This window comes from Homalodisca vitripennis, chromosome 6, assembly GCF_021130785.1.
Source record: "Homalodisca vitripennis isolate AUS2020 chromosome 6, UT_GWSS_2.1, whole genome shotgun sequence".
NCBI lineage: Eukaryota > Metazoa > Arthropoda > Insecta > Hemiptera > Cicadellidae > Homalodisca > Homalodisca vitripennis.
The window spans coordinates 134,980,603-134,998,075 of NC_060212.1; the positions used below are offsets into that span (position 1 = coordinate 134,980,603).

At 33.3% G+C, this 17,473-nt stretch overlaps 2 long non-coding RNA genes across 4 annotated transcripts; both read left to right on the plus strand.

Annotated features, from left to right (window-relative positions):
* Positions 1–9,709: 9,709 nt before the first annotated feature.
* Positions 9,710–11,462, plus strand: LOC124365268. Its single transcript, XR_006922725.1, has 2 exons — positions 9,710–9,789; positions 11,182–11,462. It is a non-coding gene; the product is annotated as an uncharacterized LOC124365268 (long non-coding RNA).
* A 332-nt stretch (positions 11,463–11,794) lies between these two features.
* On the plus strand, positions 11,795–14,734 carry LOC124365269. 3 transcript variants are annotated; one of them, XR_006922728.1, is made up of 3 exons: positions 11,801–11,927; positions 12,513–12,684; positions 14,443–14,734. It is a non-coding gene; the product is annotated as an uncharacterized LOC124365269 (long non-coding RNA). The 3 variants fall into 3 exon arrangements; XR_006922726.1 differs by having other exon boundaries at positions 12,513–12,613; XR_006922727.1 differs by lacking the exon at positions 12,513–12,684 and having other exon boundaries at positions 11,795–11,927.
* Positions 14,735–17,473: the final 2,739 nt, after the last annotated feature.

The window sequence follows — 17,473 nt, forward strand, 5'->3', positions numbered from 1 at the left end:
CACTAATTCAGAGCCAGATACCCAGCAAACTTAAAGCCATCCATCAACGATTTGATTGAACACAATTTTGATTCATTAATCGGATTTATGAGTAAAAAATATTCGGAATTTTTACTAGTCAAATAACAGTTTTTAGGTTATAAGACGTCTTATTTGGTAGCATTCACATTCATGTGAGATGACTCGGTTATCAGAGGGTAGAAAAGTTGATTGGTCAAGAGACTATAGATGTCTCTTGGCGTTTTTCCAGAATGTATTCAACAAACGGGAGTAGGCGAGGAAAAATATGAAAGTAAAGGATGGTGTGAATACATTGGTATCTACTTATATTGGTCGCCTTTTATTATCAGGCTCTGATGTATTATAATTAAACTACATTGGGCTATATTTGGGGATTGCCTAAATCTTCTGAGCCCCAGGCAGAGCTATAATCACGTGTTTTTATTCAGTAAAACTTTTTTTCGACAAAGTAGAGGACCCCTTTTAAGCCTTACTCTACCTATTCCTATGCATTTCTGGCATGTGGGAGGATATTACCAAACGGAATAAGGTGTAGAGTGGACAGTACAGATATAAAGTGAGAAGGTCGTAGACAGAATGTGAACATGTGCTGTCTCTAACTCAGATCCAAGCCTGACATGTAGACCGTGCGACCATCGATACCCTCGCAATATTATCAGCTCACATTTTCCTAGGCAGCCGATGGATGGCTCAAACTACAGGGTGCGGCAAAATAACCTCCCTATTTTTTAAATGATAATAAAACCACAGTTTTTTTCCAATAAACAAATTTATTCATTTTAACTTATTCTATAACATGGGAAGTTTTTTCTACTTTCTTTTCAAAAAGAATATCAGATAAGTGGTGACCGTGGTTATCAATACGCTGTTGCAAGCGAATTCTGAAACTGTCGTGGACTCTCTCGAGCATGGCTTGAGGTATGCGCAGAACTTCCTCCCGTATAGCTTGCTTCAGATCTTGCGGGTTTCTGGGGCGATGTTTGAACACCTCGGCCTGTACTATAGACTCAGCTCTCGAAATAAATTCTGAACCACGTTATAATGAAAACACGATTATAGTACGTTAAGACTTCATTTAAAACCTCCTTATAGTTTTGTTAGCCCTAATAGGTTCCAATACACTTAACAATTTTCATAGCATGAAAAGGTATGAATGCAATAACGCCTTCACTTATCTTAGAGGTTTCATCAAAGAGATAATCTGCATCGAATACGGCCTCTATTGTCGTATCACATGCAGCATTATGGCATTAACACAATCTACTCGAGTGCACTAATATCCCCTGGCTGGAGTACGGCCATCCCTCGAGCACAAACAAAATTATTGCGCCTCAGGGTCACACTATGCAGATTACAATGAAACAGCGTTGTATCCGAATAAGATATCCTGTGATGGGATTAGTTTCCGGTTGATTGCTCATCAATATTGATTGACAATCAAGTGCAGGGCTTGATTAGCCACTGGACTCCGGATTGATTGATTAAATAGTCAACACGGCCCACTGATGATAACTAGAAGGACCCTAGTAACGTGTTTGCTAACTACTTCAGACTCCATAATCACCAAAGTTGTGGACCCGTGGGTCAGTGTACGATTTGGTGAGGGCTACTCTGCGCGCTCATGTATCATTTTGATTTTACGTTACCCTAGGGGTTTCTTATCGGTTTCCAGATATTACTTCTCATATTATTCGGAATTCTCGGAAAAAATAGAAACAGCTATTATTGAATTGACCAAGGGACCTTTCCCCACAAACTAGAAATAAATTAAATTATTCAAATCTTGATTTATTCAGTATAATATGCGGCATTAGAACGTTCCATTTTCATTTAAACTCAAGCAAATTGATAGATTGTTTCGGTTTTTATCTAATTGCTTTCATCTTACTGCGCTAGACCAAAATATTCCCGATATCTAATTTGAACTCTATCAAAATATTATACCAGTACTAAAAAAACAAACTAAATATGGTTATAAGTTTGCTTGTAGCAATTCCTGCTTTTAAGTTAAATTGTGATTCTTAATTCATAACCTAAATATCCTTTCGTGAATCCATAGAACTTTGCCGGTGGCTTTACTCTAGCATTAATAGTTGTGGATAGACCCTGTTCGCGTTACGATTAGTATTCCGTTAATAAACAGTGTATATTCAGATTTCTATATGGATAACGTGTGATATATACGAGTAAATTAAACGCTATTGATATTATACGTAATTACACAACAACATAAACACACACATAAATTTTTATTTTTATTTGTCTGTATAAAAAATATAAAAAAATATATTTTTATATAAATTAACATTTTTTATTTATTTTTTTATTTTTTTATTTATTTTTTATTATTTTTTTATTTAAATTATATAAAATTTTATATAAATTATATAAAATTTTATATAAATTATATAAAATTTTATATAAATTATATACAAATTTATATAATTTCAATGTTCCGTATACAAGAAAACTGGCACAAGAAATAATCGCAAGGTTGTGATTGGATTTTGTCTACAGTTCATATTGATGTGAAGTTATCTAAAATCACATTTTAACTTTAGGTCGGTTGGCATAAATCTTATTAATACAAGGTATGGCAGACCAAGTGTGACGTAACAGGCTTTTCTGCAAATTCATGCAAATTTCAAATCTACGGTTTATTTTATTCTACAGATGTCCTGCGGACGGAACATCATACATACAATAAAGAATGTATGCAGTCCCCCACGCAGTCCGAAGAGAAATAATTGTGTCATCACAGCCACAAGCACAGCCAAACCCTCACAGATGAACATGGACTATCACCGTTATCTCTCTAATAATAGAAATGCAGATTTTTGTAAAATTTAAGTTCGACAGATAAAGTCCTTCTCTCTCGAGATCAAGATATCTCTATCTTGCGAAAAGTGAGGCTTCATGTGTTGCTGTGTCATATATTGCATGTGTAATGAATCTACTCAGTTTTATTGCAAATTTGTTTCTTCTACGGTTTCATAGTTCCCATCATGATTACCAGTGGGAATAAGTAAACATTTTCGCTAATACTAAGCAAGATTCAATGGACCAACATGAACCATTATCGAACCTAATATCGAAAATTAGCTGCATATGTACATTTGCATGTTATGAACGGTGAATACGACTTGTTAATTGATATATTATGCTATTGCTTGTTTTTAGTTGTTAAGAGTAATTTCTAGATTTGTAAGATTTACTGTTGGTTTCTTGGTTGGGTCTCAGGGGTCTGGACTACCCAAAATTTTCAATTGTTTCAATTACTTCTTTAATAAACGATTATTATTATTTAAATAATACACTATTACTAATATTTACTGCTGAAAGATCGTTCTCGATATAGATACGGGCCAAAAACTTTTTAAGGAACGAAATTTGGCCTTACTTTCTGTCCATATCAGTTGTCTTGACCCGCCACAAATTTTTCCTGACTACATTCTTGGCTGCCAGATAAACAGAAATGAAACTTTTTCAAACAGTCTAGTAAATAGTCTTCGCTAACGCTTCGTACTTTATTTTCCTACGCCAATTACTTTAGCTGTTTTCCCATCAGATTTTAAGCAAATCAGTTTCGAGATTTTATTGTACAGGATTGTTACACCATGGATTGGATAAGCACCTTCAAGAAGTAAGCCAGATAGTAACATCGATTGGGTAAAAATGTTATCCCATTTATTATATTGCCACGTGGTTCTCAAAGTTATTATTGTGTCTCAGCTCTGGACAATTCAATTCGCACAGCTCGGATGCAGGCCATATTTTTAAGCTAAGCCCATCTCCACCATCTAATTGGGTATGTCAAAGCAATGACAAATAAAATACATATTCTGAGAAATGCACTGCAGTGTTAAAAACCATTTAATAGGTTTGTGGTCAATTATTTCAGTGCTTTTATCTGTTACAATCGTGCTTTAACGTTCACTATAGTTGCTATATTTTTTAACTTTGAAATACCAGTACAGTGTAAAACTGGTAGAATAATATTACAGTAATTTCTGATCAATACCATAAATACAAATCATCGGTACCAGACCGTTACTACTAGGCTACTGTAGTGTTAAACTTTAACTCTTGACATGCTACGTTATATTAACTCATATCATCGTACTGGTACGTAAATACGACGCCTCGTTATGGTAAAATAACTGTATTTTTGGGTCTTTTTCGTTTAAGGGCAGCACAAAAGACCCTAGCTTGCCTATTCAAAACTCAGATCACGCGATGCTTGCCCGCTGCGCAGCGCTTTGCGCTGCTTGCTCTTTTAGAAAAAAAAAATAACTCGAGCTTGCAAAGTCCAAGCCCAGATCAACTCACCACGCTTTATTGAACAAGAAAAAACTAAGTATAACTCACAGAACTAACGCAGGTTTCATTACAGGCAAAAGATAAGCGGCGCGCGTTTATCACTGATAAGATAAGACGAGTTTATACTAGAAGTAGTACCTGGACTACTGCCCTAGGAACTAATAACACAGAAAAAAAACGATTAAATGCACTGTCAGTCAGGTATAGTATGTTTGTAAGGTGCTGGCCCTTAAACGAAAAAGACCCGTATTTTTCATCGTAGTAGCAATACTCTTTGGCAGATACGAGTTAATTTAGGGTTATAACACATTTCATTGTTATAGTCTTTATTTTTGTTTCAAAATGCCATAGTTACGTTTAACACTTATTGAACACATTCAAATTTTATTATGATAGGCTAAATTATTTTTAACAATTTTCATTCGAAACATTGACAAACAGTGGTACAAAAAGTATTCAGAATCGTTATCTATAAACTAAAGATCTGAAACAGATAAAATTGTACGACATGGATGAGAGCTCCTGTCCAGTATTGGTATAAAAGGGAAATTCTGTATTCCTTTAAGGGCTCGGTAAGGGCTATGAATAGCAAGGAGCCACATTTCCCTAGGGTCATCCCTCCCGATATGCGAGGTCAGCTATTCTATTGTATCTTACAGAATCGATTCAGGGCCAGTTTCAGCACTGCCCATAACCCATAACATTCGCCCATACAAACATGTAATGGTTGTACATACAATTTTCAGTGTCTTAAATTTGGCCATCTGACCGCTAAGATTACAAGTTGGTTTAATTCATCATCAAGCCATCACTGATCTATGTAGATTGTGATTATAGGCTACCTGTTTCGAGACTATTTTTATCTCTTCGTCAGTCGCCTATTAAAATCGTCAGATTACTCCAATTTGAGTTGGTCCAAAAAGTTAAAATCTACTAGGGAAACAAATGAGAGATATACTCATGAGTTTCCTCATTTCACAAATAGCATAATATTCATGTGAAATTAAATACTATAGACAAATAATTTAGGAAACCGTGTCTTGAAACTTTTAAAATTAGCAAGGACGTAACATACAGTACGGTGTACATCGAGAAATAAAATATTTGTAACAAGGAAAGCAAAGTTTTTACAGTGAAATTAACAGGTTTTTGTATTATTTTTATGTCCATTAAAATAATTACTTGAGAAAAATCGGATCAATTTGACTGAATTGGTGTATGCTGAACAAGTCTGCGTAAATGTAAGCATGTGTTAAGATTAAGTTGTATACAATTTCAAAGGTTTTGTTGGGATGAAACAAATATGGGAAAATTAAATCTTATTATTAACTTTGGCATACTCGTACACAACGTTGCTTTTAATTGGATCTATATAAAAACAAATTTGTGCGAGATGGGTGTCAACAATGTTAACAGAAGAACAAAATGTAAAGCGTGTGCAAAATGCGTTCTTTGCCCTTTTTGGAGCGCTTAACAAAAAAAGTGATGAGCACTTAAGCCACATTGTAACTTGTGATGAGACTTGGGTTGCGTACTACACTCCAGAGACTAAACTTCAATGATTAGCATCACCTAAACTCCCCGACCAAAACACAGAAATTCAAGCTAGACCCTTTAACAAGGAAAATCATGGCCTCAGTATTTTTTGGACCGAAGGCATACTTTTCATAGACTTTCTGCTGCGAGAAATGACAATAAATGCAGAAAGATACTGTAAAACGTCATTGAATCTTAGGCGCGCTATTCAAAACTGCCGGCGAGGCCTACTCTCTAGCGGCGTTCTACTTCACGACAATGCTCGGCCTCACATCGCGTTAAGAACACAGACACAGCCTGGACAAGTTTCGTTGGGAATTAATTACTGGATCAACCGCCATGCAACCCTGCCAGTACCATCAGACTTTCATATTTTTCTCAAAACTCAAGGAATTTCTTCGTGGGAAGCGATTGGAAAATGCTGACATGTTGATATAAGCACAGTTCTTAGATGATAGGATTTAAAAGCTGGCGCCACGACTTGAAAAATATTTAAATTTTCATGTTGACTATACAGAAAAGTGAAAAATATTCATAATTTAGTTTGTGATACAATTTAAGTTCAAACATAAAGGTTCCCTTGATTCATTACAAAACGGGTTTTACATTTTTAAAATGGCCTCTTGTACATGTCGTTTTCTTCAATTATATTTAATTAAAAATATAATTTCTATCACATTAAATTATTACACAATTTGACAGCCAGATATATCCTGTAAATATTTTTAACAAACGAATTTTTATTTTAAGCCATTATTATTTGTGCCTGACAACAAAATTGGCAAAACTTTCTACTTTAAACACCTGAAATTCCTTGTAAAGTGGTAAAAGGTGTTCTCATTTTATTCGTTATTCAAGGAAGTTATCTTAATGAGCGACTCCTTAAATACTTTTTTAATATGTCGACGAAAGACTTTTGGTTTTTAATTTGTTGATCCTATTGCACTACCATATAATGTCGGTACTTTTAAACATGAATATAATGACAATAATATCATATTGATAACTTTTATCAATTAATTATTAATTAAGACTTTTTAAACATAATTTATTAATTTTAATAACAAGTTAAAACATACGTATACTTCTGAGACGTAGTAAATTTCGTGGTTAAATCAAGCTGACACCAGCCAAGAGGTTGTATTAGGTAATATGTTACCCATATTATACCACCTGCCGTCTCGCAACACCAATATATATTCATAAATATTAAAGCGACTTGGATTATTTTCTTATCTGTATACACTGAGCGGTTATTGGATGGTAACTACTCTGTGCTGGATAAACAATGTTACTCAAAGACACAAATTAAATTTAATTACTGTTTGGTTAATCAAGCATAGTTATAATTCCTTAAATTGAAGTATGTAAAATTTCTGTTCCGCAGCCTTAAAACTATAAGTTGTGTAGTAAGATAACATATAATATGAAAAATAAAAACTAATAACTTTTTGTACTAATTTGTTGTTTGTAGAAAGCCGTTGACATTTTTATTATCAATTTTTTATTGTCAATACAATGTCAATAAAGTCAACGATTATTGTCACAATGCAATTGTTAAATTTAATATTTAAAAATGTATTACTATTACTATTGTTATGTTTTATTCATGAGATTTCAGAGAAAAATTGCCAAAGCACATTACAGACGCCATATTCACATACTGTTTATATAATAATAAATAGAATTTCTATCTCATGTCAACTGACGAGGACGTCATTTACATCTCAAGAAGAGATTTAACTGCAGCCATTTAAAAAAAAAAAAAACACTGAATAAAATTTGAATCGTATTTATAACCATATGGTTCGGATTTTACATTACCCTTAACAATAATCCTCTAAATTTATACACATAAAATACGTCGTAAGAATAATAAATCAATATTTATGTTTATTCTTCTAGTATGAAACTTAAATTGAAAAACGTATATTGTTGAGTACAATTTACAATTAAGCACAATGTTTGTAAGTCAAAATGAGAAGTCTAGTGTAAAAGAAGTAGCATTAAAATAACAACTAAGATAAAGATTCTATTACAGACAGTGAGGTATTGTTGTGTAAAACGTTTTGAGGGTGGAGACCAGACGACGTTTTGGGTTGTTGGGCTTATTCCATCGTCAGTAGTCTTATATTAGATTGGATTTTAAAAGAGGATATACACCACTCTAGTTCCCAACACGTCAATCTAAGCTTATTCCGTACCCCAGGTTCAATTAATAGAATTGGAACTTACCTTCAACGAGATCCAAGAGTGTTTACCCAATGCAGACATCGCGTTCACCTGTACTTTAAGTTTAAAATAGGGTTATTCATCAACCCAAGCATCGCACAGTCCAAAATAATGTTTACCAGTCTCCTCCGACCGATTACATAGTCTATAACATAGGTCTTCAGTAGTAAGCCCTAAGGTGTACAAGTGGTTCCTGAATTGACCGTATCCAGTAATAAGAGACAGTGTATGAAAAAATACATTGTGTCAAAATGATTTTTTTTAGCCAGTTCTTGTACAGGATGTTAATGCCTAGTCAATGGTCGTAAGATAATTAAACTAGTATATTACAAGCAATCTGAAGGATTCGTGGAATGAATGTTATTAAGGATGGCTGATAAGTACCAAAGTACTCGTTAATATAATGTGCCTACATACAAAAGTTATGACATGTACCTACACACGTGCAGGGCGTCGAAGGAATTGAATCGGCGATGCTTGCAATCGGAGTGAATCGGCCGAGACCCGTTAAAAGGTGTATAATACCGCAAAGGTTCTGAGGTATATGTAATTCCCCTATCTAAGGATATTACACTTGAAATAGAAAAGACAACGTCCAGGGATTAAGGGAGGGAGTAATACATGTTAGACATATACGGACTATTAATTTATCGAGACTGCTTTAGGAATACTTTTAGATTTTGAGACACTAAGAAAGTGTTTTTCAAGAAAGATGTTGTAGCAATACACTTTTAAAAATAAGTTGAAAACATATTTTTGTGATATAAAATAGGTACAGAATTGTTGTGTTCAAGAAATGAAAAAAATTGAGACAAATTAAAACTATTACATTTAAGCAAAAATACGACTAATAAATGTGAAGAAATCAAAAACACAAGGGAATAATGTTCCAAAACCTAATAATCGAGTATCTTGATGATGTTACTTTTGATGGAACTTACTTGATGAAAATGTTGTTACTATCAAGTGATAGTAACAAAAGTTTGACATAGATGACTTTAAATACTGTTGTCAAATACACATTCAAAACGTCTTTGACTAAAATTAAAAATTAAATCTTCCTACTAAAATTGTTGGATAGAATTTATAATTTGAAACTTCTAAGTGTTTCCCCATAGGATTGTTTTGTTTTTAAATCTTTTTTGTACTCCTATTAATCATTTCATGTGGGAAACAATTATTGTTCAGCGAATATTATTTAATGAAATACTGTCCAAGTTCCGCTTTGGGGCAATAGAAATTAAATCATCTTCATTTGCTAAAAATTAAACATGAGTAAACATACAGCATTGACAATTAATATTTTATAGAAGAATTTTCAACAGGTGGAATTCAATGGAATTAATAACACAGGAATACAAAACAAATGTGTAAAAATTAAAAAAAAATAACAAGCTACATGGTTTAAAACACATGGAAAGCTTATTAAGATAGAAATTAGGTAGAGGGCACATATGTGTAGTGCCTGGGCATAGGCCAGGATTCTACCAGTATGACGTCATTTCTATCGGCGACCCTTAATTAAAAAGTATGTAAGTACTAAACGTCTCAAGCATACTGATTGTTATAGTTCATTTTCTAAAAGAGTTTCCATGGTATCCAAGAGGTAAAAATGACACTCCAAATTGTAGACAAGTAAAACTCATCATCTGAACATTACATTGTCCGGCAAGCCTAAAGGTATATTAGTTTTACTTAAACTCTGACTGTTGACAAAGCCGTTTATTATGAAACGATATTAAGTTTTTCCCCGTAAGAAAAATGTTACACCCCATGCACGGTTTCGCCCTATTTTTTTATCGTAGCATTATGGGAAATGTCTCATTAATAACCACGGGATGGTATTATTAATAACCGTTCTAATGCTTTTTAGTTTTTGTATATGGTGTATACGTTCTAATAATGTAAATGGTGAAGTACGGGAAAAAATTTGAGATGAAAAAAATGCTTCATAATAATATAAAAAGTGAAATAATTTTGATGCACATTAATGATATCTTTAAATTGTGACAAGTCCCGTAACACTATCATCTCTACAAATTAGGTTAAAATACTACCTGAAGTTAATGTTGTTCTTAAGGGGTTACAATCAAGATGGCAGTCAGTAAAGGTAGGTTAAGTCAGGTACATATGAGAAACATTTTAAAATGACACTACTTTATAAAAAAGAGGGCACCTTGAAAATTCTGAAACCACAAACATTTGCAGTATCCAATTTGAGATTAAACAAAGAGTAAGCCTATTTTGGTTTGTTGATCTACGATAAAACAAAGGAACACTTGTTTAGAAATACAAGAGAGCGATACTAAATTGAAATAAACTTCTATTATCATTGTTTTGTTTACTTGATTTGATACATAGATCAATTTTCGAGTGGGACACGTTATATATGTAACCTGCCTAGATCAGGTTTCGACCTATATTTCCGTTTAAGAGAATAATAATTGTTATATAAAAGGTCTCTAATCTTATGAATATTATATTTGTATTAACCAGTTCTAAATTACTAATGGTGCTTCTATAAATCTGTACTGTTTACACTGCAGCAGCTGACATCCAATCCATGTTTTATAAGTAAACAACTTAATTCGACAATCCTTAACAATAAAATAAAATACAACAGCGTCAACCAACCAAAATAAGAGATATTATTTTACCGAAAACGGCCACTTTGTCCCTTTATCCTGCTGACTGACATTGAAGTAACTATTATTTAAGTTTCCGAAGGTTCGTTTGACGTGTACTAAATATGATTTAAGAAAAAAATATTAATATTAATAATATTTAATATTATTAGTCCTGTTACCTCTTATTTCGACTAGCACCAAAAATTGGCATCGTCGATTACTATTTCTTTCTTGGGGAAATTATTCTCTCGATCTCACGAAAAACTAGATTGTGTCTATTCAATGCAAATTGGTTCTCTGCTCCTTGACCAGTATACTTACTGTCATGAAATTTATTGGTGTATTATAAACAAAACTTTAAAGCCATTTGAGGATTTCACTTAATTTTAAGTTTTCTTTGAACAAACACAAGCTTTACATTTTTATTCAAAGTGAATTGTTTCAGGAGTTCGGAACACTGACAACATGAATAACAGAAACAGAGACTTGGTGATTTCGTCGGTGGCCCTGTGCGGTGCAGGATATTTTGCATTGGTCCTCAATGACATCACAACAGCTGCATTTATCCTTTTGGTGTGGATTGTGTACATGCTACTGATACGAGATCGCTGGTGAAATTAATTATTGATGGCTTCCGACCTCTAACACCCAAGAATACTTTAAATGATAACCACGTGATTTTGTCAATCAGTGTTTCAGAGTAAAATAAATATTTCTTACAATGTATTCGATATTTTTAAGAACCGTGGAAAAATAAAATTAATTGAGATTGAAGTGTAATTTAAAAATATCGGTCATAAATTTGACCGCCTATTCAGAGGAAGAAGAGTAAGCGTGCATTTATACTGAAGCGTTATATAAAAGCAGTACGATATTAAATTTGAACTGGTTATTCCTCTTTCTGGAATGATGAGTGACTGTTTATTCCTTTTTATTCGACGATTCGCAAAATTCACAAGTCACTTGCATTTCTTGACACTTATTCCTATTTTTAATTACCATTTGTATGAAATAATGGTTAAAAAGTTCTCATACTTGATAAACCATGTTTCCATGGTACTTATTCAAAATCGGACCAGTCAAGAAAAAATTATAGTCTAGCATAGATCACCAAGAACCAAAACCAAGTTTGGTTTACAAGAAAACATGAACAAGTGACTGCGAGTAAGTCAAAGCCTATACTCATAACAGGTACGCTTATTTCGATATATTCAAACCTATAAATTATATGTAGTTTAGATAAGTATTTTTGATTTTGATTATTTTTGATTATATGATGTACTAAAGCAGTAAAATACCGTTTTCATCAAAAGTTGGACATTATTACAACGATCTACATCTGCAGGCCATTATCAATTATGTTAATCTGGGATTTTTACAAGAATCCAGGATGAAAGGGAATTTTGAAAAGATATTTGATTAAACTCCCCACTTTCTCCTATACAGCCAAAACATATAAACATTTTAAAATCACAATTAAGCAAATGTAAATTTAAAGAAAATAAAATTATTAAATTTGACAAAAATGGAACGTTCGGATTACTCCTTTTCAAACTGACCTCAAAAATTCTGTTTTGAAGTGGATTGAAAAAAATTATAATATTAGATTCTTATCACATGTACGTCCGCGAAAATGCTGATAATACAAATCCGTCTGTATAGATTAGTTGCCAGGCAACATAAATTTTGTTAAATTTTACTAATGCAATTTACAAATCTTAAAATAATAATAAATCTAGCAACACTTAAAAATATTCAAACAATTTTTTGTTCCAGGCTTGTTTTTTCACCAACATGATAGACTGGGGCCTGGTCATTGTAGCTCTTGCAATACTCGTGGTGATTCTTGAATATTTACTCAACAGTACAGCAGAGACGTGTGTAATTTTTGTATTTATTACTTACATGTGTATATTTCAATAACCAAGAATCACAAAGTCACTGTAAGGTCTGTTTCTTCTATTTTATATTTTCCTTATAAAACAATATAAAAAACGCGATACTAAATATAAGAAATAAAATCCATATACAATTTATAATAAGTCTAATTCCACCCTAATAATTACTATTTATTGATTTGTAATTAATTCCACCCAGAGAGTACTTTCCGGATCTCTTCAAGATGTAATTTTGACACCATAACTATGGTTTCAAATAAATAAACGCCTTGAATAAATATGTATAATAAGGTTCCGTGCTCCTTTTTCAATGGCCATTTTCCTTTAGAGGTCACAGTTACTGATCTCCCACGGTCCCGAAAGTTCCAAACTCAGTTCCAAAAGTATAAAGGTTATTTAGGCTAGGTATTTCCTAGCTCTCAATATTTAAACTTTTAGTATCTGTTTCCTCTAATCTCGTATCATCGTCTATAAATTGTCCAGTATCTGTTACAATAGACTAATCTATTTGTCTACAGAATTCCGAGCTTCTTTTTCCGAACTTCTAAGGAAACGAAAGGAAACTTCTATTAGAACTCCATATTACTAAGAGCTGGTTACTACGTTGGATATAGTTATAGGGCGTATTTAAATATGTGTTGTTCTATTAGAACAAGAAGATGAGAAATTGCGTGTAAGGACCTTTACGCTGTTTCTGGAATTACAAGATAGTATGGATGATTAAGGATGGGATAGAGTAGAGGCCGCTTCCTGTCGAGATCAATGAGGAAGGATTTTAGGAATTAATCTGCCATGTCTCCTTGGATGAAGGGGAGGCCAGGTCTGTACCAGCCTCCCCAGTCAAAGCTGCAATGGGTGGCACGCCCCTATGTCTAGGCTAGCTACTGCCTTTCAAAATATCCTTAATTATATCTCTACATTTAATTTCTGTTATCCAGAAAGTAATACAGTTATTGCAGATCCCGATATAACTCAGGCTTTCACACAGGCACCCTCCCATTCATTCATTCATTGTAACACTACTTAATGTGTATATGCCTTAGAATTTCGTACATTCATCTGAGTTTTACAGTAAAGAAACTTACTTAATCTCAGTATTTACAATTTAAACATATACTGAACATCGTAGAAGGCATCGGAGTCTTCAACTTGCCATTTATTTGATTTATATCACCTTTGTTAATGACAAAAATAACGGATAATACGTACAGTATTGTATTGTTTGCTTCCAGGTAACATACTTTATGCCAGATCGTGTTTCTGTCAAACAAATTCTCAATTTTGTAAGGCCGATCATCTTATGTAGAATTAGAATGTAGAGTTTAAAAACTGCTATGCATTTAGGATATAGTGTGGAGAAGGTTTAGCTCACAGTGTAATCGCTGACTCAGTTATTACTAAGCAACCTATGGCATCGTGATGATATCCCGGCGATGTAGGCTAACTTTCGAAGGTCGAAGGACCAAGCTAGACCGACACAGAAATATCATAATCTTCATATGTTTCTCCCAGCAATCAAAGCATTATCACTATAGAATAAAAATACTGAAATGCTGAAATACTGGTGGTACCAGAAACAACCAGTTTAAGGGCTAATGTCATTCCTGGTATGGTGTTGTAAAAACGAATGAGCATTTGTTACAATAATCATAATTCAACTAAGGATATTTTGGCGTCCAAGTAAAATGTTATTCTTAACGCCCATTTTGCAAATCAACCACGAATAGAAAGGACTGTTGTTTAATAAATAAAAACTAATATTTAACTTATATTAAATATTATTCATAATTTTTTGTCGTGTGTTTTAGGAAGCAGTATTTAACCAGACAAAACGATGGACAGAGATTTGCTAGTGGTCGTAATCCTCATAGGCTTCGCTTTTCTGATTCACTCTAACCAGCTTGATCAGACCAATTTTCTCCTGTTGCTGGCTGTGGTGATCATCGTTCTGCTGGTGTTATGATCATACAACCTCGTCGTGCATAGTCTTCCCAAACGTACCTGACGCGGACTAACCCATCCTTCACACCTTTAACAACAACGAATAACAATAATGTACAATAACAATGATGGACAATATACTAATTTAACTATGTGAAATTTAATGTTGTGATTCAGATATTGCGTACGCTCTGTTTCATAATAATTAGTTTCAATAAGTAATTCTACAACGTTTCGTTAAGTAAGTGAAGTAAGACATATATTTAAATCGTTGATCAAATTATTGGAAGCACGACACGTAATTTCCATAATGCTTATACGTAAACTTGCAAGACTTTACGATGATTTTGAAGGAAAGTTCATCGTCAAAACCGAACTTAAAACAAAAAACAATAATTTTTCTTTGAATATTCCTTATACATACATGTACATGGTGTGTTTCCCGTTCAATTATGGCAAACTTTGTTTTATGATGTGATGTTATTTTATATGGAATTTTGAGTGAATATACATGGTTTCGTACAAATTAATTGCAGCTAAATCTTTTTCATCTTGAGATGAGTTTTAGAATGGAATTTTCTTGTGCGATGATTAAGGCCAAATCACAAGGATTTTATGTCCAATAAATCCTGAAATCCTGTCCATATCATGTACATGGGTGATTTATCATTGCCATGGTGAATGGTGATTTGTTTAATACCTCATTACAATAATGTTATTAAAATGTGGATGCAGAGGAAAGAAATGCAAATGTGCACACATTGTTTGAGTCAGTTTAAGGGACATCTTTACCAATAGAGGCAATATGTTGCTGCAAAACTGAATAATTCAGAGAATATCGAAACTAAACTGAAATATTGCTACCTGTATCTTATGCCGAAACTGAATGTATAAATAATTGACTTGAGGTAAAATTGACACATATTGAATCTGTATTATTTATGTCAACCCTATAAGACTTGTGAAATGTGTATTGATATAATAGTTTACACCATCACAACAGGACCAGCTTCTAAAATTTAGAAATTTTTAGTTGTGTTCATGCTGTAATCTATATATATATATATATAAAATAAATGTTTGTGTGTTTGTCCTTTATGGAATCGCAAAATATTAGACAGACCATTATAAAAATTTGTATGTATACGTATTTTTCCACGGAAAAGGTTTATAAGCTTTGCCCATTGATGTAACTCACCACCAAGCGGCGCTGCAAAAGATAAAAGGTTTAAAAGCGCCTGCACACTATAAACTGCAATTACTACTAGACAATTACGTATATTACATAGCCAAACACTATTTGAAGGCGCTAATTTGTCATGTATATTTGTCTTTAAGATACATTTCTGACTGAACTTAAAGTTTGAGTGTTAGACCACTTTATAGTAAAGTACATGTACGTGCACAATGGCTATAAACATAAACATATTTTCTTGATCGTGGCAACAAGGCAAACTCTACATCGGTGTTGTAAATATAATTCAATTAAACCAGAAGTTCACATACACGGGCAAAGCTTACGAAAAGCGTGCAAAACCGCGGGAAACAGCTAGTAATTAATAATCAAACTCATTCGCCCCGAAAATATAGCTTAGAAGGTACCTTTATTGTTTGCAGTTTTTGCCCGATGCGGCCCAGTTAGAATTAATTACTTATTATTCAGAGATTAATTATCAAACGATTGGAATCTCATTCAGATATGAACAATATTCTCACAAAAATCAGTCTCGCTATGTTAACTTAATGCTATTATACCTATACTTATACCTACATTCCATTGTCCGAGGTGATTCTACACCCATGACCTCAGCAGCGAAATTTACAGCTACATTTCCATTACGACGAAATATATTAAAGTATTATTTTATTAGTATCACTGAAGAATGGAAAATGTCCGAAAAATCCTGTTTTCTTCACAATCCATTATCTTCAAAAACGAAGAAATTATTTTATTAAAAGGATAACAGGATTTCGAACATTTATCATCGTTATAAAATATGATGTTACAAAAGATATAACACAACGTTTCGAGAACTTGAGCATAAACAATAACAAGGAATTATTTTATTATTAAAAAGGATAACAGGATTTCGAACATTTATCATCGTTATAAAATATGATGTTACAAAAGATATAACACAACGTTTCGAGAACTTGAGCATAAACAATAACAAGGAATTATTTTATCGCCACTTACCATCATTACAGAATACGATGGTGCAACAAGCTGGTATTGCCCTTGAACAGGTGTCCCATAAGTCAAAGTTATTACTTCAAGGCGTGATAACCTGTATGTCAGCTAGTGTCCAAACAACGAAACTTGACCTTGGTAAATGTTGCTTGGTTTCCAAGATACCGGCACTTTTATGCAAATCAGAATTACTCTAGGTTAATACTTCATTTACTACTGTTACAAAACTAAGTATTGTTATAATTAAGGGGGGGGGGGAAATTCTGAGCTCCTCCAACATAAACGTCACCCACCATACCCGAATTGTACAGTGTCTTCTGCACTTGTGATATTAAAACTGTCCAATGGCGTAGAGAAAGAGAGCACAAGACAGCTTGTCTTCTAATAGCCAAGAATTAAGTTGCGGCACAATGTCATGAAGGGCGTCTAAAGATGTGCAATTCAAAATTGGGGAGGAATCCGTAGATAAGTGAATTGAGAATAGCATCACAAAAAATGTGAACCTCCCACCGAATAAGAATGATGCTGACGAACAACTACGCCCGATAGCGAGCATAATAATAATAATTTTATTGCTTTCGAACACGTACATTTTATAGCAATTGTCTAGGAAGAAAATAGGCTAAAATTTTTGATTTATACATGACATCTAGGTTACTTTCTTACATACATCAACGTCAGTCAGCTAATCAAGTGGTCACCCAAAC